The 24,560-nt window shown below is 41.0% G+C and overlaps 1 protein-coding gene across 7 annotated transcripts in view; it reads right to left on the bottom strand.

The window, feature by feature from the left end:
* Positions 1 to 24,560, bottom strand: part of MEF2A (myocyte enhancer factor 2A) — a 126,613-nt gene that overhangs the window by 80,013 nt on the left and 22,040 nt on the right. The window contains exon 1 of one of the 7 annotated variants that reach the window (XM_083184260.1): positions 10,985 to 11,099. The exons of the other annotated variants lie outside the window; for them this stretch is intronic. The gene's annotated coding sequence lies outside the window, so the exon portion shown is untranslated. Of the gene's footprint in view, positions 1 to 10,984; positions 11,100 to 24,560 lie in introns of those variants that run through there. 7 annotated transcript variants of the gene reach the window in all.

The raw sequence follows: 24,560 nt of genomic DNA, 5'->3' as shown, positions 1-24,560 counted from the left end.
ATAGGTTTAAAGCACACTGTTTGGTGTCTGTACATGGATAACTACTAATCTAAATCAAGACATTACAATGACTGCGGCCAAACATTTAACTTTCATCAGTCAGATTTCCCTAACATCTTTGGAACTGTATAAACCCCCCAGGATAACGATCTAGAACGACTGGAAAGAAGAAAAAAAAAAGAAAGAAAAAAAAAGAAAGAAGAAAAAAAAGAAAAAAAAAAAAAAAAAGGATGTACAGTTTTTATCATTAAGCTCCGGCTAGACCTTTTTATATATATATATATATATATATATATATATATATATATATATATATATATATATATATATATATATATATATATATATATATATATATATATATATATATATATATTTTATCATACAGATACTGAATTGTTTGATCCCATTCAGTAGCAAATCTCACATCCGTTATTATACAATTTCTCCAGAGAGAATTATGGCATATGTGACACAGAGACGCCTTGACGTACGGCCTGGGGCTTAACCCTATATCTGCAGATATATGCAACCAAGATCTCTGTATTATCTGATTATTATGTGTATATTTCTCACTCAGGGCAGTATTCAATGTGAAAAATTTGCCGTGTTTTATGGCGAGTTTGTGCTTTTCTCGCGTTGGACAGAGACTTTTGCTCTCAAAAAGCGAGCAACCCTATTCAATGTGCACTTCTCACCGTCTTTCTAAGTGATTTTCGCCGCGTCTCTCCGTGTAGCAATTCTCCATCTTTTCATGGAGAAGTGGAATGTGAACTATTAAAATAAAAGTTTTTTTGTTTTAATTTTGGTGTAAAAAAATCAGGAATTTTATTCTGTGAAGGGGCATGCTATTTTTATTCATGCTTATAGCACATGAATATATATTTTAATTTTAATTATATTTTAATTAAAAAAAAAATATATATATTTTTTTTTACACAGAGCAGCCAGCAGGGGGCCGGAGCTCTCGAGCCGCTCATTAGATATTCATATATTCACTGCACCCGATCATTACATATGCATGATCGGGAGCAGTGACTATAACCGGTCCCCTGCTGGCTATAGTGGGGGGCAGCTTGTGCTGCCTGGGTCCCGGGGAGCCCACCTCCCCCCCACATACATTCTGGGGCAGGCAGGGAGACTTCAATCTCCCTGCCTGCCACCGTCCCACGGTTAAGATTCGCCGCGAGGGGCAACTCGCCCCTCCGACATTGAATACGGAGAGAGCGGGTGGCAGCCAGCCCTCTGGAACACAGCGAGTGTGCAGCGAATCCTAAACAGGATTCGCTGCACACGGCGAAATTTCACATTGAATACTGCCCTTAGTGTGCAATTGGGATACAAAATGTTTTTTTCCTAACCAGAATTACCCCTCCCTTTTGGCACCTGAGTGACATCACCTCTGATTGAGCAGCTTGCCAACAAATGTGTTGTGTAGATTTCTGGCATAGCCACAGATGCTCATTATCAATCACCCAATCAATAAGGATATCATTTGGCTTTGATAATACCTTTATCCTACAATCAAATGTATATGGGATGGTCATGTAGTTTACAGTTTAGGGATGAACATTTTCTCTACAACTAGCATATTTATAACTGAAATGGTTACATGACCTATATAAAGGCATGCCATAGAACTACGCTATACTTCATACAGTATAATTAGTCCTGCTGTAACTAAAAGCAATGGGTTATTTCTATGAGGTCAGTACATTTTCCTTCAAAGACATACTTTTTCAGAAATATAGTTATATTTTGTCCCTCTACCACTTACACAAAGGGCGGGATTCTCTAAAATCCGCAGCCCTCTTCGCCCGGCATCGCATTTCTAATGACCGTGACGGATCCCTCACACACCGCTGCGGTAAGAAGCCCATAGGCTTCTGCAGGGAACCGCCAGCTTTTGCTGGCGATTCCCTCCGCAGCGGTGACACTGCGGAGGGAGGTAAGAGAATACAGAAATGCGGTAAAAACCCCGATAACGGGGTTTTTACCGCATTTCTGTCATAGAGAATCCCGCCTAAAGTCAGAATATTCTTATATGGTGCACTATAGATGAATTTCCCCTCAATATATTATGCAATTCATTTCTTTATGCCAGTTGTTTGACCAATTGTAGGATGGGATACTAGGGTCAATAATAAAATTAAAATCTTTATTAATTAAAAGTTTCTTATATAGCACAGCATATTCTGTTGTCCTTTACAAAAGGAGACAGTGATACAACAAACAGGGTATTAACAGACAGTCAAAAGGTAGGAGGGCCCTGCTCTCAAGCTTACAATTGTTCAGTTGGATTTTACCTATGCTTTTTAAGTTAGAGAGACAGGTTTCCAGGAAGGCATCACTGATTAGATCTCCACATTAAGGCCCTTATTCTGGTTGGTGCAGTAATATCCCCGTGTGTTCGTCCCGCCGATGTTTTGTGTCTGCGCATGTGCAGAGGCGTCTCTGCGAATGTGCGAGGGGGGCGCACGGCCACATTCCGCATGAAATGTGTACACTACGAACAGGGGGTGGAGAGGGGCGTGAAGGGCTGTTTGGGCTCATTATCATATGTTTACACCCCGCGTTTCATGGGCGTTCCCATGCAAACGCTGGGCGTACGTATGGTAATGCGGCCGTGACGCACGTGTAGGGGGCGGACATATGACATTGCCGGATGTCAGCTGCCCGCCCAGATCCCTGCTTTTGCACGGAGAAATGCCCATGTGGTCTGAGGTTGCGGGAGCTGCCTGGCCACTCGGTCCTGCATTCGATGGTCTGCGACCATCGAATGATGGGGGAGGTTCCCTGAGATGGAGGAGGTGTATTCATGAGAAATACACGTGCGGTCCGTTCGGACAGCTTCTTACCGCGTTCGGACGGAGTTGGCGATCCGTATGGAAGGCGGGGTTTAGGACGCACGGTGCTGGCCGCATATTCTGATCCGACCGCATCGATCAGAATAAGGGCCTAAATGTGGATACAATATATTCCCTGTAAAAGGGGGCTGTCTGTTTTGGCTAACCTCAAGAACCACTGGACTAATGCGGTGTTAACAATTCAATAGAGCACTTGTCAAGGTGGAAGGCTTAGGTGTATACATTAACCTATGATAAAAAGGAGGCAAGCAGTGATGATTTTAGTAGAACATGTCAAAGAAAAAAACATTTGTTCCTTCACTTTGTTGACTTACGCCATATTTCCTATTTCATTTATGCGAAATAAGTGGAGTTTGAGAGAAAAGAATCATGTAAGACCTTGGGTTAAATAACTTTATCACCGTAGTTTTGTAAAATCATCTGATCCCAAGTAATGTAATGAATGGAAAATACTAAGCTACAATCTTTGTATTATGTAATTTTGTTTTATTACACATAATGAATTATGTGTAATCTCGTAAATGTGCTTCACAGTGAATGAAAGATAGTATATAGGGATACTAAAGAATGAAATAATATGTCATTCTGTGTAAAACGTTAGGCAGTGGTTGCTAAATGGGGAATAGCTACTAAAGGTCCAGTCCTGCACAAGTTCTGCAGCTGTTGCTTATAATTCACATCATAGAATAGATACAAAAAAATGTTAGAATTTAGCAATATTTTCTCTGCAGATAGCTATACTGAATGAGAACAGCAAAAATATTTAATTGATTTTTCTGTTTGAATGTAAAAATTCTGACACTATTGAAAATGGATGAAGTACAGTATGTACATGAAAGTACTAAAGGCCCATACACAGTGGGGTGATTTTGAGCTGAAAGAAGCTCAGTTTTGCCGTTTGAGCTGCTGAGCGGTGAGTAATAATGCATGCTTTCGCATCACCAGCCGAAGCGGGCATTGCAGCGTCGATGAACAACTCTTGAGAAAATCGCTTAGACTGAGTGATTTTCAGCCCAGCGATGTTTGCCATTGCTGCTGTACACAGGCTGGGCAAAATCGCCCAGCGTGTATGCGCTTTAAGTGAAAATATTCTGTGAGCTGTCCTCATCTGCCACAATGTATTTATGCTGCACATGGCAGATCCTGGCTCAGCAGAAAGAAGATGCTAATGGTCAGCTCTCTCCGCCATGCAGGGGGCTTCTATACAAGGGGAGCCTGAGTGGTTTATGTGCTTGTATGACTTTTACCAATTTATCAAGTGTAAGCATCACTATACAAATGGATCAATGGGAATACGCTGGTCTCAACGGTCTTCAGATTACATTGCAGTGCCTCCGATAAAACAGTACCCAGGCTACATTTCTGCTTTATGAGCGTCACTATTTCCAGTAGGAAATGTTTACCACTGCAAAAGAACAACTGCAATCATTTGATAAAAAGGTGTAAAAGTGCTTTATTTTGAAATAAACCTAGAAAGGATTATACAGATGTGTCCTCATACCCACCTTCAGGCTTAATACATCATGCAGAGCGAAATACCTAGCATGAGTGGGCCGGGCATCTTTTTTTGCCAAAAATGTGTCTTAGTTGCAACGCAATGTGGCTAGTACGCACCAGGAGATTAATCAGATATGACACGTGTATATTTTGTGTTAATAAGGGGTCTATTTAGAAACATTATGTTTACTAAATTAATGTGAAAAGGTGGCTGTTCTAAAAACATTTTTCATATTATTTAAATTTTACTGAGAAGTATTAAGGATATGTTGGAGCCGTTTTTCTGAAAAACTGCTCCAAAACCCTTTCATTAACATTTTTTTGTCATTTCCCAAACTTCTAAAGGTTAAGAAAAAGAAGTAAACAATCTTCAGATAGCATAATCACATCGGTCACTGCAGTTCCCTGTACCCACTGACAGTGGGTGGACACACAAGCTGATCACTGTAGTGTAGTGTAGTGTAGTGTAGGGTCCACTGAACGATGGTTCATGAGGTCTACCGGTCACGTGCTGCTGCTGTAACCCCCGATGTAGTAAAGTGATGCCGCAAAAAAGCTGCTCACTTTAAAGCATCAGCTTTTCACACATCAGCTGCTTTGGAATTGCTTTTTAAGGCTAATTTGCATTTTTCTGCATATATGAAGCAAATATATCCTTGAACGCCGCATTGGTTAATGCAGGTGACACATTGAATAGGGTGAACAGGAGGCATGGCGAGGGGTAGAAAAAAAATGGGGAATGCACAGCGAATAAAAAATGGAGAACACGGAGCAGTGCTCACCAGAGCATTGAATACACCTAATTGTGTACCCCTTGGTCACAACTGTGGCACTCCTTCATAAAGGTATATGTGAGGCAGTGTAACATATTCAAATCAAGGCCAACAGATCATGTTTTAATACATGATCCTTCTGTGGATCAGCCAAGATATTTACTGACTCAAACATGGGAAATCTTGAAAACATGACCTGTATGTGAGGAGATGGAGAAACACTGCTCTGACTTACCATATATTATAGGTGACAAACAGAGTTCTAAGAGACGTGCCAGGCAGACTGGCCTGAAGCTATCCTGTGCTAAACACTAAAGTCTTTAATCTCTGTAAAACTGCTTGAGGAGATTGGACTAGATGACACTGAATATCACACCTCACAGATCCCTTCCAAGGACAACTTGTGTGCACTTTCTTTGGTCAAAAAAAGTCTCCTTCCAAGTTCCTCCCATCCTGCAAAGCAGGAAAGAAATGATCGTTTCAAAGGCATCTCTGTATGAGCAATCGCTGTGTCAGGTTTCAAAACAGATCGAGTCACACTTACATTTGCAGTAAAGTGCAGGGTTTAGAAGAAAGTCCTGCCAACACGCTTCTCGCTTCAAAGCCACAGAATGGTTTGTTATCTTATTAAATTCAGACAGAGGAATCAGACAGAAAATGTAGCTACACATTCCACTTAAGGCTGTCAGAGATTAAACATAAGCAGGCTACTCGGGACTTGCTTGTTGAAAACGTTTTAGAATGTAAATGTCTCCTGCTGTATGTTGGCAGATATCGGTTGCTCTACCCCATGAAAACAGACAAGCATGTGTCATGATGTGAGCTGTACAACTAGCGTAGAAAAAGATTCCTAAAAATATGTATTGTCAAATAACCATCTCAGGTAAGAAAAAATAGGAATACATAGCCATGGGTTAAAATGAACAAAAATGTACACTTTTGCTTCTTTCCAACTAAAGCCCTATCAGTTATTGTGTACACTCCCTCTCGCTAACGATGCACACTCCCGTGTATCGCTAATGACTTCCTCCCTCGTCTAGCATGGCCTTGTTAATGGTGGCCACGTTGCAGCTGCAGCACGGCTGTCGCTCCACCAGCCGCCCCCCTGCTGTCGCTCATCTCAAGCATACACAATTGCCAATGCCTGCCCCCCCACGCCGCCAATACTGGCAGCAGGGGGAATTGGCAAGTGTGTATGGACCTTAAGATGACTCGCAGAGAATGGGGTATATATATTCAATGCTCTTTAGGTTTTCATGTGATGGCGAGACAGCTCGCGGGTCAGTATTCAACTAACCCCCCTGTACTCGCCATTTCCACCTCGCTGGGTTTGTACAGCAAGGTGGAAACGGCATGTGCTGCCACCAAAAAGGCGAGGCTCACGGGCCGGCTAAATGCAGTGGGCTCCCTGCATTAGCTGTGAGCTTCGCCGTTTAGGGGAATCCTCGTCGTCCTCTGACCGGGAGGATTCCCCCGGAACGTTGTACAGGGTAAATGGCCAGTGCGGGGGTTAAACGGCAAGGATGGCTGAAAACAAGCCACCCTCACCGCAGACACCCCTCGCTGGCGGCATTGAATACTGCCCAATGTTGATTTTATTCTGTTGTGGAAGTGCACATCCCAGCATCATGGCATGACAGCCTCTGCTTCAGCTAGATAGTAAACTCAAAGAGTTCACACAAATATATTTATAAAGAGCCATTTACTATTGCAGAAATAAGAACATAATGGAACAAGCAGCCTGTCAGCAGAAGACGCTCGGTGTACCAGCTCGCTTATAAGACTGCGGTCTTGCTAACTTATTTCAAACCATTTGCTATTCAGCTAAGGACTATCCATTACAAGCATTCATCTGTTTTACTAACACTTTCACCACATTACAAACCTATAAGCAAATCCCATGTCTGAGAAATGTGCTGGTTAATTGCTAGGGCTGGGCAATAACCAAGACATGTGGTCGCTAGAGGCAGGGATCTCAGCGTATACAGTATGCATAGTAGTAAAGGTCAACATGCAGAAAAAGATCAATTTAGGTCTACATGTTTTTTTAATGAACATACAAAGAATTTAAAAGTTAACTAAATAGTATATAATAATGAATAATACATATACAGCCCTCTTATGGCTACAAGAACTAGAAAATTCATAGTTACAATACTGCAAATTCTCCTTACTAGCTTTCTAGTTTTATATTGATTCAGAATATATGTCAGGGTTTCCCAAACCTGGTAATAAACAGTGCATGTTTTCTAGATCATGTACCTGGAGCACCGGTGTATTTATTGACTAATGCAATAGTTTTACAGAGGATACCAAGTATTCCTGAGGATGCCTTGAAAACACGCATTGTCAGAATTCCATGAGGACAGCGTTTAAAAAACACTGCTACTTTATATGCTTACACATTAAAATGTTATATAATAAAATGTATAAGAGTGGTAATTATTTTGGTCAAGAGCTATAATCAGTAAATATAGATTACATAGTATTACATTTATTACAGGTGGCTTCCTCTGAATTAGCTATGGTAGTCTGAAGGCCATATAACCCACTTCCTGTATTGGTATGGCCACAGGAAGTCAGTCATTCATGCTATACACAAGTTAAATGATTGGTTATAAAGACCTAAACCGGCAAATGGACGTCTACTTGCATGGAAACCTAAGCACAGCAGTGAACTGGACATACACATATCCAAGAAATGCAACACAGTATAGCATTTCAAAGAAAGGTAAATAACATAAAAAAGTATATTCCTGACAAATGAACAATTCTGTGTATACAAGCCCATGATGTGGTACCACACATACAACACACGCACACCTGTCTTCTATGCAGTGATATCCCTGGTAACAAAGCTGCATTGTCGGTAAGGACCGTTCAGTCCACAGAATTTTGGCTACAGTGAGACAGTTTTCTACTGAATGTACAGGCTGTATTCTTACCTGTATTATTTAGCCCAAAAAACATTGTCCCAAATGTGTGTAGAGAACACAAAAGGATACATACAGTGGATTACAGTGTCACTACTGTACAATATGTGCTCACTTCAGCATAACATTAAACATTCAATTACAGTACATCTTATGACTGCAAAAATTGACCTTTGCTAAATATACCCCTTAGGGTCTTCTTGTTTAATTATATAAACACATTATATACCAAGAAATATAAAAGGACAGTCACTGAGGAATTAGGAAAGAATTACCAAAGAGCCATCTTCAGCTCAACTGTGGGTTTAAGGGACAATGGTATTGCCAAAAAATGGTGTATTTAAGTCTACATAAGAATGCACAAAAAAATCCATCAATGTCATTAGTAGGTTCATTGTGAAAGTTGTTTGGTACTTAGAAACTGCTGTGAGACCTCTTATTGAAACAATGTCCCACCACAGTGTAACAAATCAGCTGGTGTGCAGATCTCAGGATGACAGATCATAGTGAGGAAAACATCAGTGACCCTTTGTTTTATGACACTTGGAGCAGCTCTTCCAAGGTCTGACACAATGGAAAGGAGCAGTAATCTGTGTAATGAGGTGTCACCACAGGAAGAGGATGGTAAGAGGATGGGAAGGGGGGGGGGGGGGGGGTTGGCTGTGCCAATATACAGGTTGTAAATGGTGTGCAATAACAAAAAAGATGTTGTGATGTGTCTGATGCCAGAAGGGAACTGAAGGACAGCACACATCAGTCATGGTTAATTTACTTTGGTATTCAGTATTTTTTTTCTGTATACCTTTATTATTAAACTGCAAACTTACTGGAAATAAGGTAGGCTGTAACTGGCTTTGTGCGGTAACCGTCCGCAATGCTCCAGAATACTACTAGGAAGAAAGGACACTGAAAATGTGGAGGACAGTAATACCCCTTTCACATCGCACCTAATTACAGAGTTCATGCCAGTTTGACCCGGTAATTGGTGCGATGTGAACGGGGCTACCATGTCCCGCAAACTGGTAGCATGGTCAAGCGACTTTTAAAGTAAATATATGAAGAAAATAAAGAAAAAAAGAAAAGAAAATCCCTGAGGAGATCATTGCCCAGGAGACAGACTCCTCCGGGCACTTTTTCTAAGACTGGGGTCTTGGTGGGGATAGCGGGGGGGAGGAGCCAGCCACATGCAAATGTTTCACTTAAAGTGCCAACTCCTCCAATGCACCCACTCTATCCCACATGTAATTACTGCAGTGTCCCCTGCTGCAGGTAGGGAAAAAAAAAAAAAAAAAAAAAAAAAAAAAAAAAAAAATCGCTGGGTTGGAAATCACTCAGTGCACATACAATGAGCGATTTGTACCCTTCTGAGCGATTTTCACAGCGGTGACTTACGGGAGTGTGCATCAGCGCTCATCGCTGGTGCATACAAATTGGTCAGTTTTTGATGGTGCTTCCAACATTATTGTGTGAATATCCCTAAAAATTTAAGATTATTTAAAAAGACCATGAGCGGGCAGTCATTTTCTTATAGAAAACAAAAAACAAATATATGTCAGGGGCTAACACAAGTATAAGTGAATTAAATTACGGCTTTGTGTCATGGAAATGCAAAATAGAGTAAAATATGATTATATATAGTTACTGCCAATTTAAGACTACACTATAAAAAACAACTTACAAATCATAAGTATAGCCAACTGTGTTAAAGAAAAAGAAAACAAAAAGAAACAAAAAAAAAAGTCTCTCTTAAGTTGTCGTTTTATATTCTTTACAGTAAATACTGGTATTACTTCATATACAAAACAGAAAGTCACACTTGGTGAAACATCCACATACTATACATGAAGTGCAGCTGTAATAGTTATAAATGGTACAGCAGTCACTTTTGGCACGTGCAAATCTTTACTTCAGGAAATGCTGAAAGAACAGCCAAACGTAAGAGTGCAGCCAGTGCCTGCATCACACCCCATCATTTTTTATAATAATATATTTTTCTTAAAGTCGACAACATTGGTCAGCTCTCAAATGTTCCTTTACTTACACAACCAATTAAAATAAGATCAATGAACAACCTAAAATACAAAAAACTAAAAAGCAAAGAGGGGTCAATTCAGAATATAGGATTACTCTAACTACCTTTGGAACAAGGATGTCTTGTGTAGGTTGATATTAGCAGTTCACCATGGCTTCTTTATCCATGCAAGGAAAAAGGAAAATAATAATAATAATAATAATAATAATTTCATAGAAATGGGTGCAAAGTTGGACTAATTTCTCAAATGCGTCAGATAGAAGTCAACAATCCATGAAGACAAAGATTCTTAAAACAGCACTGGTTGTGTCATAATGAAAACCGTTAACTACTCTAGATGTGAATATATCCATTAAACTGAATCTGAAAAGTAATGACCCCATTGTACATATTGGGGGGATGAAAAGCAGAAACAAATGTGACCCGGATCAGAATGCTGTATAAGGGAATGGGGGGAGAAGGGGGGCGGGTACCGATCATTCCACCTCACTACACAGCCATTAGACAATACCAGAATGCATATAGAATGGCATCTACATTGGCACCTGCTCAGCTGGGAATTATCAAGTTACACTTTTTTTCAGATCCAACCAGCTAACCACAAATACCACGATCATCTCAGCTAACATTTAAAACAAGCAAAGAACAAATAAATGATGATGATGATAGTGCCTACTGTTCTTTAGTAAGAGGCAAAAATGTGAATCAAACCACAAGAAACCGATAAATCGCATCCAGCTGCACTATAGCAGATAAACCTGTATATAAGGACTTTGCTTGTGTGCTTCCTTTAACACTTTCGGCAAACCCCATCTGCTGTCAATCAAGGAAAACCAGCCAATTATGATAAATACGCAGACAGATCATTACATAGAAACAAACCTTGTCAGCTTCTTGAGATATATCCACCCAGTGTTTGCCAGAAAAGACATAGAGGGAAGATGTAGTACAGTCAGTGTTGGCAAGTTTGTTACCCAGAGCACCTTTCTCACAGTACACTGCCGTCCCCTTTCCTCTCTCCCCCTCCGATTCCTTTTTGAGGAGCAATGGCAGCTGAAGCAATGAATATTGATGGTTGGCCGGTAACAGCTGAGATAGCACAGGCTTGCGTCTTTCATTTCACCTGCATCAGCAAAGATAGTGTTTGGGAGTGGGAAGATGCTGGTCTTAAGGTTCCTTTTGATGTGGACAAAGTCTTTTAAAAATACCAAGGGGAGAAAAAAAAGTTTCAAGAATGTTGCTAGTCCTAGAATGTGTCATCAGAAGAAATACGAATATGTATTGTGCCGACAGGTAAGACAGGTCGCAGAACGCAACAGAACACTTATCAGTCTATTGCAGGAGGTTGTATTGCTAATAGTACCCTGCTGCTAACACATGCACCTAGAGAGTACACATTGAGGCAGGAAAAGTACAGATGATAGAATGAAATAGCAGCACTGCCACCGTACAATGGTAATGATGAAGCAATATAGTTTCAGCTCTATGGGAACACATTATTGCAGTAGAATAAAGCAGTTTATGATGTATTGATAATTTAGGGAGTTGGAGACACATTTTATGTGTAAAAAAAAAACATTACTAGATCCTATCGCTAGACTGAGGTTTATAAGATATTCAATATGACGAACACACTTGAGAAACAAAGCATCTGTTGTATTCTATGTAAGTGCCATTAAAATGTACTAAGGGGCCAATTCAGACTCATTCATTTGGGTCTATATTTGGCCTCTTCGCCCAGAGTAAATGGCTTCAGCGAGTTACATACTTAGCGTTCGTTATCGTTGAGGAATGTACAGAAGGGGGTGGCAAGAGCGTCCCCATAAAAATGCTGGGTGATCCTCTGGGAATGCAGGAGTGTCAATGCCTGCTTGGGGCGCGCGGCTGACGTTACACGTCCTCAGTGCCTGCCCTGAATTCGGAGATCAGCCAGTCAGTATTGGTTTACTTTTCAGACCGAAGGCTGCAGAAATCTTTTGATGGTCAGCGTACACATCCCTTTGCATGCAAATATGGGGATTTGCATCTGCCCCAATACAGGTGGGGCAGATGTAACAGAGAGATTTAGATTTGGGTGGGTTATTTTGTGTGTGTGCAGGGAAATACTGGCTAGTTTATTTTTACACTGCAATATACTGTAAATCTCACTTTGAAGTAAAACCCCATCAAATCAAATTATCCCTGCACAAGTTACATATGCCCCCCCTGCAATGCACATGGTTTTGTCCATTTGAGAAGGAATTTGTCTTTGCGAGTGAACCAGAATAAGGGCCTATATGCGGGTGCAAACCGTAATGATTAATTTGACGAAGAAAGCAATATTATCTTTAATTGCTGTTATAGTTAGAATAGGTTATCCATTTATATTGGTTCATAAAAGAAATGTTCCCTTCATCATATATTTAACACCAACACACACACTTAATAATAATTTTTTCACCAAAACATAATAAAATATTATTGCTCCCATAAGAGTATTATAAAGTTTTCCTCATTTTCCAACACATTATGATCGCCATTATTACAATGGTATTAGCAGTGCTCACCTGTCGATTGGCCCCATAAATGTGGCAAATCGGCATACTGGTGGGTATCTCCCCAAACCACAGAATAGTCAAACCAGCCATATGCAAAGGGTCATTCTACGAAAATGTCCTTTTCATTTAACGTTTGTTTCCCGTTTTTAGGACAAGCTTTGCATCATAATGAAAGCATATCCTGTACCACACAAACAACATTTACTTTGCACAAAATAATCAAAACACAAAAATCCCCAAAACTTATATTTCACATGATCATTTTAGTCAAAAATGGAACGTTTGTTACCATGGAATGAAAACCGATGGCTATGTAGGGGTGTTTGGGAAGCCACAAAACTAGCCTTAGTCAAATTACCGCTAACCTTTCATGGGAATTTTGTTTTTTTGAAACAATAGTTGTATTAGCTTTTAGGTTTGAGGGCAGTCCAAGTTGTTTCCTAAACAGCAAAGCAATTGTGTGTTTAAATGTTTGTGGGCATCAATATACTAGTGTCTTTACCGAAAGGCCTACGGATTGAAATCACAAACGCTGTGTGACATTTAAGGAATTAGGTGCCATGATCGCTTGGCGAAAGCAACAAACTCAATGTCACAAGAGGACACACACTCCTCTCAATCAAACTCGATAGCAGCTGGGGTTCTCTTCATGGTTACATAACCTCAGCTGCAAAAGGAAGCAGAATCCAAACCACAGAAGGCAACAAAGTAAGGTAAATACCTAGGTCTTTCCAATTATTCCCAGCACCAAAGAAAAATGGGCAAATGCATAAACAAACCACGTTATGTACGTCAACATTTTGACCCTGCCCACGTATTGCATGGCAGATGGAGCGCTCTCATCACAGCGGCTCCCGGCATGCCGATCCCACCACCTGCCAGCCCTCACCGTCCACCAAATGGGGCGCACATGCATTGGAGACGCTCGCACACCCCATGCTCAGCAATGGACACGTGAGAAACTTTCACGTCCACGTCCAATGGCGTTCACCATCCGCTAGATACCAGTGGATGGCGCCTGCAGGCTGGCAGAGAACGGCCCCATCTGTATTGCATGTCAACCTTTTTGGGTAGGCCTATTGACTGTATCTAGACACTGTAAAATCTAATAACCAGTACCAGTCAGTAAAGACACATTCACACTGGGCGATTTTGCTCTGAAAGCTGCTCAGTTTTCTCATTTGAGCTTCTTTCAGGTCAAAAGCCGCCCAGTGTGTATGTTCCAGCGATGAGCGCTGATGCGCACTCCCGCGTCATCGCTGTCCCGGTCGCTCATCTGCTGGTATTACCAGCAGATTATCGAGGGGGTGGAAGATTTTGCATAGTTCCGAAAAACTGAAAATTATTTTAAATGTAGACCGCTCAAACTTCCTTACACAAATTAATTATATATTGTTAGTAATACAATGCGAACTACTCTATTCCTTTGTCATTCCTCTTTAACCCTTTGAACGCCAAGTGAATTTGTCAAAACAGGTGTGAAAATTGCCCAAGCAAATCATTTTTATTCATTATGACGACACGTAATGTTTACCATATATAGGAAATATATTTTTTTTCATACAAAGGGCCAGATTCTCTAAGCTTCAAAAGTGATAAAATGGAGAGTGGTAAACAGACAGCCAATCAGCTCCTACCTGCCATGTCACAGTCTCTGTTTGAAAAATGTCAGACAGGAGCTGATTGGTTGACTGTTAATCACTTTTGAAGCTTAGAGAATCTGGCCCAAAATGTTTTATTTTCATTTATATATAACAAATGTGACCGACACTGGCATTTGTAGTGGATATTTTACACATCTCTCACAGAGATGTTGACACTCAAAGGGTTAACTGGTATATATTAAACATGTACATACATATGAATAAAATGTATTCCCTCTGTAGGTGCATCTGAGGAAGAATCCATCTGTATATCTGACTACTTCGATGTATACGAATGCCTAGAAACAAGAAAAGTGGCCGGATGTACTTGTAAGCTTCAGCTGCAATACAGAATTGTCCTCTGCCATTCTGATTTACAATGTACATTCACAGTTCGTAATTCAAGGTCATTAACCAGTGATGTACAATGCATACAGTTAATATCTCGGGTTTTGCGGTTCATTACGTGTTGCACGAGCAGTTCAGACTATTCCTTGTTCAGAAGCAGATACATAGAGAGAGGCCCTAAAGGGTTTTGGATTCCACTCCATTTACTGAGAGACATGGTGCCAACTTCTTAACACAGGAAAATAACGTGAGACTGGCATTTTAACGTCTCTTAATATGTAATTATTATCCACTCAGGATCAGACCACTGCTAATTACTGAGGAGAAAGCTTCAGCACCGTGAAAAAAAAAGCCAGGCTCACAGCAAAGAATGTTACATTTCAAACGCATAGCACACATTTACATAAGCAGAGCCAACAGTGAAATACATCACACACTTCTTATACTTCAGTCTGTGTTGAAACATGCACCGCAGATATAAATGATTGGCAAACTTGCCCAGAGGCTTCAGATGTGAAGTCTATCTTACTAACTCTATTCAACGGTAGCTGCTGCTTTATTTATTTAGTTTGATTTAGAGCAGTGATGGCTAACCAAATAGTAAAACTTTAGCAGGGCATGCTGGGATGTATAGTGCAACAACAGCTGGAGTGTCAAGGTTAGCCGTCACAGATTTAGAATATACGGCAGACTTGTAAATTAGACATTTACTATTCCACTATTATTCCTATTATCAGATACAAACTCTCTTTAGTACTGATGTGCTTTTAGCAAAACCTCACATAATATAAAAGGGTTAAAGATGGAACAAAGAAAAAAAAAAAACACCACCAATGAGTTTAAATCCACCAACTAGTAAAAATTAAATGGTGGGTTCACCCCCTAGGGCAGTGGTTCCTAAACTTTTTTGAATCCCGGCACCCTAGAGCGTCAAAATGTTTTCAAGGCACCCCTAGGTCAAATGTTTATTATTGAGAAATTTAGAAATAAAATATTAAATGCAGTGCATTGTGTGTATAGGTCACAGTTATCTGGTGAGGGACAGGATTTGCTTCTGTTTGTCCACATATATTATGATTGGCAGCCACAAGCACTGGTTTTGCCTGGTACATTGACCATAAATAATATGAATTGATCTTGGTCCACCAACCCAAGGCACCCCTGCAAGTGTCCTGAGGCACCCCAGGGAGCCTAGGCACACAGTTTGGGAACCACTGCCCTAGGGAAATTAATACTTTCAGAACGATGTCAGGAATCCGGTGCCGCTGTCCCATTAATACAGCACCATGGTTTGAAGATTCTCTAGATACCAATGACCAGAGAATGGAAGCTTTGATAGGCTGATCAGCCGTAGCGGTAGGCTCTGTTATTGTGCTATTCAGGGGTAGGAGCATTAATAGATACATAACATCAATGCACAAAAAGTAAAGACCTGTACATGAAGTAAATAAGAAATCCGTATGCTCCCAGTTAAACACTGTTTAGGTTTCCAAACAATAACATTATTCCTTACAGTGTTTAATAATAAAAAAAGAAAAAACAACGACCTACAGCAAAACATGGAATATTCTTATACCCCTTTCACACCAGAATATGCGGGGAGCCACCTGGGAATTTGGGCCAAGGATCATGCCGGGACATTCTCGGGTTAGCCCATTTCACACCAGAATAGTCCCTGCATTTTCTGGTGTGGGGAGGAGGTGGGAGGTGGCCAGGAGCTGGGATGGCGGCGGAGGCCAGTGAACAGTACTCACCATGGGTTGCTGGTCCTCGGTGCAGGTTGGTGATCCACAAAGGCGGCGGGCGCAGATGACAGGTCAGACGGCGGGTGCAGATGACAGTGAGGGTGCCCGAGAGCTGAGTCATCTTCATCTGCCGCCTGTCCTGTCATCTGCGCCCGCCATTTGTGTGGATCCCCGGCCTGACAACCCGCACCGTGGACCGGCAACCCGGGTTAGTACCCCCTACCCCTTTCACACTGGCCAGGACCTCGGGTTGAACCCAGGAACAACCCTGCTCCATAGCAGGGTTGAAATCCCGGCAAATTTTCCCAGGATTTAAGCCCGGGAACCTTACAAATCAGCGCTAGTCGCGGGTTGTTCCTGGGCCCAAACCGGGAAATTAGGCTGGTGTGAAAGGGGTATAACTGTAACAATAAAGGTCTTTTGAAGCTGCGTCTGAATAAAATATGTCTGATGAGACACTGATGCCATTAACCCATTTCATCACAAACCTATAAAATATATTTACTTAAACAGAATAAGAAGTTTATTCTTCAATCTCTATCCTACCCCATAATTATCCCCTTATTATGCAGCTAAACCAGTGGTTCCCAAACTGTGTGCTGTTTCACCCTGGGGTGCCTTAGGCTACTTGCAGGGCTGCCCTGGATTAGTGGTTCAATACTCATTTACAGACTAAAATTCGGAAATTACCAGGAACATAAAGCTAGTTACAATATTATTTGATTTCATAGATGCCTGTCTCTAAAGATGGCAAACAATTACATGACAGATCATCATCTGATTTTCCATTAAATCATTTTAGAGTGCAACAATGGTGCATGGACATACTAACATTGTGTAATATATGGACTGTTACAGCACATCAAAGTAGAACTTGGCACAAATATGGATTCTTACAGAACCCATGGTGGAATTTAGAAACAAAGATGAGCAGCCAAGTAAGTCTGCACATTAGAAGATATTCTTATAAAATAGCCTTAGTAGGCACAGGTTGCTGAACACATTCATAAAATAGGCTTATATTTAGAACTTGAGGTAATATTAAGACTTTAGCCATAAACGGTTGACTACAAGGCAGAAGCAGCTATTTTTTGGGCTATGCCAACATTGAATCTATTAATTCATAAAGATCTAGTTACATCACTAATGTTTCAAACAGTTCTAGCTAAACAGATTGGCTGCGTTCTTAAAACAATATGTCTGTGGGGTGTGGGGGGTGCATTTTAAAGTTTACATAGAATCTTAAACCTGCCTTAATGAAACCACTAAAGGTGGCTATGCACCTACAGATTTATCTTCAGATCTGGCTGGTTGGAACAAAAATATGGTTATGGATGAGAGCAAATGACAGTTGACCATTTGCTTGGAAATGCTGGAAAACTGACAAACTGTCATTCAGATATTACCAGATTTTTGTTCCAACCAGATCTGAAGATAAATCTGTAGGTGTATGGCCACCTTTACTTCGAGGGTAGGGGTCTATTCTCCTTTGCTGGTGCTAGAAAGCTGGGAAAAAGTTTTTTTTATAATCTCCTCATGTGCTCTTCTTTCTCTTACTTAGATGGCACCAAATTCTGCTGATTTCTTCCAGCCCGATACTTATTTCAATGTGCTGATGCTTCTATGTTTATGTACCCTGTACTTGTCTTCTATTGTATTTAACAGTAAGTCACCGTTTCCTGTTTTGCTTATTTGTTTACATACGCTATAATTGGATGCTGTGGATCCTTTGTGGTGCCATATAAATAAATGATAATAATAATAATAATAATTTTTTTTTTGCCATTGAGCGAAAGCGAACATTGAAATTTCAGTGTAAATAGTTTTATCAGATTTTAAAATCCTATGTAGGTACGCAGAATACAGGGCATGTATATTTTAACATGTGCTGTGTAGTAAAAGGCAGTAAAACATTCCTTTTTTTTTTTTAAATTGTGTGTTGCAAGACATTTCCACAGCTCTCAACAATGTCGCCCTTCAATAAATGTGCTGTTGAGTAATGTTATATTATTATATTATAATGTTATATTTTGACACCGAAAAGAAAAAAAAAAAAGGGATGTATTTGGTATATCTATTATCTTGAATCTTTGTGGTTGGTCTTAATTGCTCCATGGACCCCATTTTAAGCCGTTGGAGCAAGCAGCCATAGATTGCATGCAGTAGATCTTCTACCTCTAGGATGATTGTACATAAGCGAATGTGGTAAAATAAGATGAACTGAAAGATTAAATAGGTTTCATTGTGCCTAGTCCTAAAACCGCGAGACTGGTTTCTACAAACAAATAGTACCTCCACTGCTTAGAGTGTAACACTAATTTATAGAACACCCACAACGTAAAAGGTTAGCTCGACGCTGTAATTCGATTGAGGAAATAACCAGTTTGGAAGGGGTATTTGGAATGATCATAGCCCTCATGACATGAGCGGCACCCTCAGAACCAAAATATTTAGAGCCTCAAATTAAAATCTTGTATGCTCCACTCTCACGGCAGAAAAATGTGAACACACATCAACCCGGGATTTAGATCAGAGTGAAAGGGTCTGGTCACCACATCCCATGTTCAGAATTCCGGGATTTCTACCCAGGTCCTGACCTGGGTAGATTCCGGAATCGACACGGGATGCGGTGAGTGTGAACGGGTATTCCGGGTCAGCGTGACCCAGATCCCGTTCACTGCAGTGAAAATGCGCCGCTGGGAGGTGCTGACATCTCCCAGCGCCGCCCCGGCCAAGCCTCCAGATGACGCCACCTGCCCGACTTCATTCCGGGTCGGGTGGCCAGTGTTAAAGCACTTGCAACTCGGGTAGCACCCGGAACTTAGAACCCGGCTTGCAAGTGTGAAAGGGGTATAACTTAGTACACCACCTGCTTCAGAAGGCCATTTTATAAATGCATGTTCAGATTATGTTATTAGTATAACAAACCAAGGCTTACTGATACCCCTTTCAAACCGCAATTTTTACCCGTTATTTTGCCATTTTTTTACCGTTTTAAAACGGTAATTTGTGCAGTCTGAAAGGTGCAGAGTGAATTTACCGGTTCTATTGAACTGGTATTTCTAAATGTTAATAAAGCAGGGTCCTACCCGTTTCAGACCCTTTTCTTTTTATCCACTGTTTTCTATGGGTTAAAACGGGTTCAGTGTTGTGAAGGAACAAAAACTGCATTGAAATACCATTTAAAAACAAAAACTGCACTGAAATACCGTTTAAAGACATGCGGTGTGAAAGGGGTTTTAGCTGGCAGACCCCTTTTTAGAAACATTTTAAAATACCTGGTCAAAGCCAGTTTTGCGGTCTGAAAGCAGCATAACTGGTATTAAATTATATGAAACCAGGACAAAAAAAATGACATAGATAGCGGCATCAAGCCTTGCAGCTATTGAAATGTAATATTATTTGCCTGCACATATTCATATTGGATACATTCAGATTCAAGGACTGGGCCCAACTTTGTAACTGAGGTTTCACACAGGGAAGATAGCGGGTTTCTGATTGCAGAATGTAGGTTGCATAAAGTGCCCAGCTTCCAAACCTTCAGTTCCATGGAAAAGTCACAGGAGGGAGGGATTTCCACTGCAGCAGCAATGTATCTGTGTATGTGATTAGCAAGGTGTCACATGATATGAGAAGATATGCTGCTTGGCAAAGACCACTCTTACAAAGTACATGCAAAGTCAGGCAGCTGACTTTTATAATGTATTCCCAATAGATGAAAACTTTAATAAACTTGCTCTGGCATTCTGCAATGGCTCTGAAATGACAATGCAACATGTCAGACTACTGCAAAATATCACATAGTTATAGTCACAGACCCACCCCCTTCTCTGGGCCAAGGTGCTGCCCTTCCATCACCAGGTATGCCTTAACTATAACATTGGTGCCATGTAACCATTATCATATCATCCAATGTTGCCATGTACAGAGAAAATAGCCCTCACTATTAAGGCAGTTGGGAAATGGATTCTTCTCTTCCAAGTGAGCTAAACAGAGGATTGCGTCCAAGTAGCATATACATTATAAAGTGATTAATGTGGGAAAGTAGCACCATAGCCTTCATTTCCTCCCAACAGATCTCTATCTGGGCTGTTCTTGGAACATTTGTCCTTAAAGTTGTTTCACTTTCGTCGCAGGATACAAAAAATCCACAGAAAGAACGGGGACTGAAGCTCCAACGCCCTACAGTACTATTATAGCTACATGTAGGTGTTTCATATTTTAGGCTTCTATATTGGACTCATTTTTGAAAACATAAAAAAAAGGGATCAAAACAGTAAAAAATTATCCTTGTGCTCCACAAATGGTACTGAAACATGTAATTTCATAAACCGGATTTCATTTCCATAGTTTCAGGTTTTTAGTTTTATTTTTTTATAATTATTTGCAGAAATTTGGCTACCAGAATTTTTCGCATCTAAAGAGATGGAGTGACCACGCTAGGATGCAGGCAATGTTCAGAGGTACAGCGGCAGTATGTACACATGAAAAAGGGGGCATGGCCCAGCCATCTTCAATATTGGGGGGGGGGGGGTGGCAGGGTGTTCACGTCACAAATTGGGGCATACATGGGATCATGCAAAGCACCTACCGGAGGTGATGGGCTTCCCCCAAGCTCCCACAGCATCTATTTACATGGTAGGGACACGGAGCTGGCAGGCTGTTTTGGCAGGGCGCCGGTTGTAGGTCAGGGTGCATTTTGGCAATTAAAAATCAGGCATGCGTAGCATCAAGATCAAAGACTGATTAAAAGTTTATGGTGCCCTAGGCTAGTACAAATGTAGCTCTCCTTATAATGCTGTTAAGCACACATTTATGGGGCCTGGTGTCGGTCAAGTCGTAGAGTGTAACCGCTCAAACTACACTGCTTGTAGCAGACGGCATCCCTTTCTCCTGCGGTTGTGTTAACCACTGAATGCGGTACGTTTATCCCGTCCTATGTACTTCCGGCTGGATTTTTTAATGGATTAAATTTTATTAAATGATATATGCACCATGGAGCACACCTTTTTTCTGTCTTTTTAGACACATTTATGGGTGCTTAGGAACTCCCCATCCATTCATACTGCCCATGTGCATGTAACATACTTTTATACAACTGGCATGTATGCTCTAATGCTTGTGGCATGGGAATGAGGCTTTAGGCTGCCCAGCTGGCACTGAAGCACACTGTTTATAAAGCAATGGTTCCATCAGTAAGTTACATTGGCACAGCCATCTGGCAGTCACCTTAGGAACTTTACCCCCCACAGTACATCAGGATGGGTAATAGCTAACAAGCATGGAATAAATAAGGCCTTCATTTTATTCCTTGGCTGCCACCTGCAAGGTGTCCCTCCTAGTCCTGGCACCCTGAGCTGCAGCCCAATCAGCCTATTCGTTAACCAGGTACTGATCTCTGTTTGACATTTAAAACTATAACCCATAAATATACAAACTAAGGGTCTGATTCATATTTATGAATTTATTACAAATACATTTAGTGGACCTAAATGTGCATACGAAATAGTGTGAAAACAATGGCAACAGTATTACTCATTATGCCTTGCTGTGCTTCATTAAAATTGGCATCGGTCTCATGCTTATCAGATGTATCTGAAGTACAAAGGATATTTTAGGACTTACAGTACATAACTGCACCTGGTCTTACAGGAAAGCGTACAAGCTAATGGGAAGGAGTTGGGTGAATCGGGGGTCAAGACACATAACACGACACACGAGAGACATGGGACAAATGAAAATAACCCTTTTCACTCAGAATTTATTTAATTTGTAAATGCAGCTAAAACATGAAGAATGTTAGAACAAATGTAAAAACGATTGAAATGAATGGAAGGTTTTATTTTAAAAGTAGGCGGAACCTTCGTATAGTTTCCATCATTCAGAATCTGCAAAAAAAATACAAATCTGGATGTACACTAATATTCTGGTGGTAGTCTTGGGGAATGTGAAAGTAAACAAGTAGCGTCAAATGCAGTAACCATACAAGGAGGCGCACTCAGGAAAATATACATTAAAAGTACTAGTAGTCTGCCTTTTTTGTGGTTTGTAAACTGCTCTTTTACTCTGGATATCTGTAAGGAGGCTAACTGCAGAGGAAAGGCTACAGCTAAAATACAGACAACAACTACAATTTGTAGAACAGAAATGTTACACGCATTTCACTTATTTCTATGAAGTTTCTTTGTAGAAACAGACTCACAGTACAAATAGAAACATTCTAATTCATTCTTAGTGGTTTTGTAAACAGGACATGAAGGTTTTATTACAAGAACCTAAATCTCAGTCTTTTTTAAACCATATATTTCTAGCTGTGCTGTCACTAAGGTCCTCTAAATACAAAATGAATAAATATCCCCATATGAAGGAGCCAATATTTACGCTACAGCTGCTCATTATGAAATTAAATAAAAACACCCGAACAATTGTCTCTACACCTAGAAGTATTAACTATAAAAAAGCCAGGTATTCTAAAGCTGGCTATGCATTATACGATGTGTACCCAAACGGATATCAGCAGGGTAGCCAGTATCGGCAAATGCATACACATTTGCCACTGCCCGGCGAGTTCACTTATGATATAGTGAGTAGTGTTCATTCTAGCACCCGCCAACTTTTAAAAGCCATGCAGTTCCTCTTTCCTGCCTGGGGTGTCGCTGTCTGCTGTAGTGCTTCTAGCACAGTTTGGTCTGTATATCAGCACTGATATGCAAACGAGTCCTGTGTTAGAAGCACTACAGCAGACAGCGACACCCCAGGCAGGGAAGAGGAACTGCATGGGATTTCAAAGTTGGCGGGTGCTAGAATGAACACTAGTGTGTACATAGTAGACGATATACACAAAATACAATGGCAGGTATTCAATGCTGTGGGCGAGCGGCGACAGCGAGCAGAGCTTCCTGCTCGCTGTCACCACTCACCCTGTCAGTATTCAACGCAGCCCCCTCATACGCCAATTTCCCCTCTCTCCATTTTTTGAGCGAGGGGGAATTGGCGTATGCGGCTGCAGAAGCAGCGAGACTCGCGGCTAAATACAGCGAGTTTTCTGCATTAGCCACAGGTCTCGCTGTTTTGGGGAATTCTCGCCGTCCTGTGACGGCGAGGATTTCCCAAGAACGTTGAATAGAGCGAGCGGCCGGCGCGGGGGTTAAACAGCAAGGATCGCTGGTTTTCTGCAATCCTCGCGGTTTAACCCCCTCGCCGGCCGCATTGAATACCTGCCATTGTGTAGTTTGTACTCACTTCAACACAAGCATTGCCAACATTAGCCAACCATAACCTCTATACACACCATGTAGTCCTGTCCACCGTTGGCTGACTTCTCGCCCCTATAAACAAACTCATCCCACAGAAACATAAAAACCTAAAAGTAACATTTGTTAAGGTTACATACCATAATCCATTAATTGTACTTTCCACACGCAAAAAAAGACTATATAACAAATCCAAAGCATATACAAATTTTAACTGCTGAACACCCCCCATAAAGAAAAAAACAATAACCCAAAGGGGTTGCTTCAATATGGTGTACTGTGAATAGCACCGGGAGGGAGCTCCCAGCGCTATTCTAATCGGCGTGCTGCTAAGTTGGAGAATGCCGATAAGCACGGGTGTTTAGTCGCGAGTACTGGCATTTTCGAACTTAACTGCCCTGCCGTCATGCTGTTTGTGCCGCCATAGTTTCGCCAGATTTCTGCGAGCAGAAATCCACCAGTCTGAGTTAGCGATGCACAGATTGGTATAGCTGCGGGAGCACCCTCCCAGTGCTGTGCACCGTATTGAATCAACCCCATAACACTTTATGCAGCACTGGAGAAAACAAAAATAAAGGACTTCTGAAAAAAATACCTCCTTCCACCCCCCACCCCCGAGTGAAGTAGTAAGTCTTATGGAAAATTCAACAGATGTTTTCTGGTAAAACAACATCAAGAAAATGAAACTGAAATTAAAAACTTCAAGCCACATGCTTAAGCTAAGATGTAGCTATAATGTTCCTTCTGCAGGTGCAGTGGCGCGTACAGATTATGAACTTGACCTTCTATATAGAGGTTGAGTTGATATTTTTCTTTTCAAAGGATACCTCTGGCTTTCATTTGGTAGATTATGTAGATAAAAAAATATATAAATGTATGGTACTTATGTAATATCTGGGCTCCCGTTTTTCTTATGAGACCGTGTCCCCTCG

The sequence above is a fragment of the Crinia signifera genome, chromosome 4 (genome assembly GCF_055691185.1).
Source record: "Crinia signifera chromosome 4, ASM5569118v1, whole genome shotgun sequence".
Taxonomy (NCBI): domain Eukaryota; kingdom Metazoa; phylum Chordata; class Amphibia; order Anura; family Myobatrachidae; genus Crinia; species Crinia signifera.
The sequence above is the reverse complement of the archived record's forward strand: the minus strand, read 5'-3'. Positions and strand labels throughout refer to the sequence as shown.